The 3,159-nt window shown below is 39.7% G+C and overlaps 1 non-coding gene across 1 annotated transcript; it reads right to left on the reverse strand.

The window, feature by feature from the left end:
• Window positions 1-35: 35 nt before the first annotated feature.
• LOC115064363 lies at window positions 36-142 on the reverse strand. The gene has a single exon (XR_003844183.1). It is a non-coding gene; the product is annotated as a U6 spliceosomal RNA (small nuclear RNA).
• Between the last annotated feature and the right edge of the window lie 3,017 nt (window positions 143-3,159).

Raw genomic sequence — 3,159 nt, forward strand, 5'->3', positions numbered from 1 at the left:
TTACTTTCTTGGTTTTTCTAGGATGGAGTTTCTGTAAAAATATGGAACGCTTCACAAATTTGCGTGTCATCCTTGCGGAGGGGCCATGCTAATCTTCTCTGTGTCATTCCAATGTTAGTATATGTGCTGCCGAAGCGAGCACACCTTCATATCTTCTACTGAGGGTAATTATGGTGAGTTGAATCAAATATATACATAAATTATATGATCAATAAATGGAAATAAACAATCCAATATTTGATACATATGAAGTAGGAATTTTTGGTTTTGTTGGAGACAACAACAGGACATGTTGTTGCGTCATGTGATATTTTTCTGGAAACTGTCTTATGAGAGGATTTTTGCTAAATGCAGAGGTGTGAGAGGATGTTTTGTGGAGAACAGACATGTGGCGTTTTTCTGGAAGCTGTCTGGTGAAAGTATATGTGATATTTTGCTGAAGCAGATGCTTGAGAGAACATGTGATGTTTGGAAAGAGAAGAGGTATAACCCACCAGACAGTGGACAATGCTCTGGCTTCAGTTTGCCTTGCTTTCTTTACTGATCTTCATTAGTTGTAACTTTGTAGAGAGAAAAGCACCAAAAAACTTCTGGTGGTGGTCTGCTTGCTTCTTGCCACTTCAGTGGTCTCGTGCTGATTGGCGGAGCCTTGTGGTTTCTTCTGGATTGAGGAGCTGCTGTTGACTTGACTGGACTACTAAAAACAAAGATTGGAATCACCCCCGAAAACTACTTCTAAATAGGTCCATGTTCCCCTGTCCTATTAAACATCTTCTTCCCTTACCTTTGATTGGTGGGCTATATCAGAGATTGAAGCATTTAAGAACCCTTATCAAAGTTGATTTTGAAAAAAATCTAAGCCTACACACACACATTTAGGATTACCTGAAAATGCCATAAATTTCAAATTTCCCATGAGAACCAATGTTCAGATTCCCACAGAGCTGCATTTTTCCCCATGTGTGTGATTCAGCAGGACAAATGAGGTGGTGTGAGCATCTCTGTAAGAATGAAGTGAGAACTCAGGAGGAGTGTGCTCCAGAAGATCAAGGCAGCATTAGCTGCCAAAAATGCTCAACAATGAGCTGGGGCTTAACATTTCATAAGTCCATCTATAGGGAAGGTCTTGAAAATGAATTATATTGAAATAAGAAACCTCAGGAAAGCATTAGGGTTTTTTTTTCTGAAGAAAAATACAGAAAATATGGTGCCCTTTGGAGATATGGCAGTTAAATGAAAGAGATAAATAAAGGGGAAGAAAATATAATCTTATTTTTGAGGAAAATTCTGCTCTTATCCCCAGCACTGTTAGCAAATCTGCACAGCCTAGTGCTACGGAAGGAGCTCTTGGAACAAGGATCCTCATCACCAAATGCTCAGGAACAAAATCCAACCACGCAGCAAAGTTCAGTGTAAAACCCCATAGAAAGAATATGCGAACAGAAATTAATTTCTCTCAAAAGTTCTGTTCTACTCAGAAAGGGTTGGGGAGAGGAAGAAATCATAACTAGCCTCCAAAGTGGAGTAAATATTCTTATGCATGGAAAGATTTTCTTTAATGTATATGATTAAGAATTTGCAAACATAAATAAATAAATAAATAAAAGAATTTGAGAACTAGACTCTACTCCCACCTCTCTCCCACCTCCATCAGACTCTTGAACCATATAGACAGGAGCATGGCTGTCCTCTGAGAGCCTCCACCCAGCAGCTGACACAGACAGATACAGACATCCACAGCCAGATAGTGGGAGGAGGTTGGGGACTCTTCTGGAAGAATAGGAGGAAGGATTGCTGGCCACGAAGGGGATAGGAACCCCTCAGGAAGACCAACAGAATCAACTAACCTGGACCCTTTCTTGGTACTATCAGAGTCTGAACCACCAACTAAAGAACATACATGGGCTGGACCTAGGCCTCCCAGCTCAGACATAGCAGATGTACAGCTTGGTCGTCATGTGAGTCCCAAACAACTGGAGCAGGGGCTGTTCCGAAGGCTGTTGCCTGTCTGTGGAATATGTTCTTCTAGCAGGGCTGCCTTGTCTGCCCTCAATGGGAGAGGAAGCACCTAGCCTGGAAGAGACTTGAAGTGCTGGGGGCGGGGGCAGAGGGGCAGAGATAATCAGGGGCTGTCACCTGCTCAGAGGGGAAGAGGAGGGGTGGGGGAAGGGTTGAGAGAGGGGGGTAACTGAGGATTCAGTGAGTAGGATGTAAAGTGAATAAGTTAAAAAAAAAATTACAAAACACAGTTAAAAAAATTGTTACATAGATCCCAAACTGATTTCTATAAACTAGAAATCAAATTGATAGCTCTTATGTTCCTTCAGGGTTCCTTGTCACAGCTAGTTCATTATGATGAAAGTATTGATATAAATTAATTTTCTACTATTTCCACTTTACACTTCTTTCTGTTTTATTGTTTGGTTTTTTATATATGTTTGAATTAATTTCTTTGTCTTTGCTCCTCCCCAACCTGAACAATAAATCAAGTAGTTTTTCTTCAACATCCAGAATAGATTTCACTTAATGTGATCATAATTTCTTATCTTTAACTGATAATTGTTTCTCCTTACTTAATAGAAACAAAATTCACTATTCTTTAATGTTTAAAAAAAGAATTTGAGAACTAAACCTGAAAACAGAAAAACTTTCAAGAAACTCAACATTATTGAAGTTACAGTTGGACTCAATTGTATTGCAGTTAGGACATTTTTGAAGAAAAAGAGAAGACTGTCTTAGAAATGAAGAAGAAATTATAAGCTGCACAGGGGGTGGATTAAGATGAAATTCATGGTATGTTGCTACACGGTCACTTCTGTGTCTCCTCCACATCTCATATGTTGAAAATTGGATGTGAGCAATGGTAACAAGAGCGGTACACTTGTGAGAGCAAGCGGGCTCTTCAACACTTAGAATGGGATTACTGCCTTGATAATGCATCATGGGGCATCCATTTGTCTGTATGTCCTCTGTGCTACCTGAAGGTATACAGACTTTTGATTATTAATAACGGGACCATCACTAGGTACCCAAAACAAGATAACCCACTGACCTGGGACTTATCTGTCCTAAAAACAGTGTGAGAGATGTGTCACTAATTATAAATTACCCATACCCAGCCTTTTTTTTTTTTAAATGTGTGCAAGTGTTTTGCCTGTG

Source organism: Mus pahari, chromosome 6 (assembly GCF_900095145.1).
Source record: "Mus pahari chromosome 6, PAHARI_EIJ_v1.1, whole genome shotgun sequence".
NCBI lineage: Eukaryota > Metazoa > Chordata > Mammalia > Rodentia > Muridae > Mus > Mus pahari.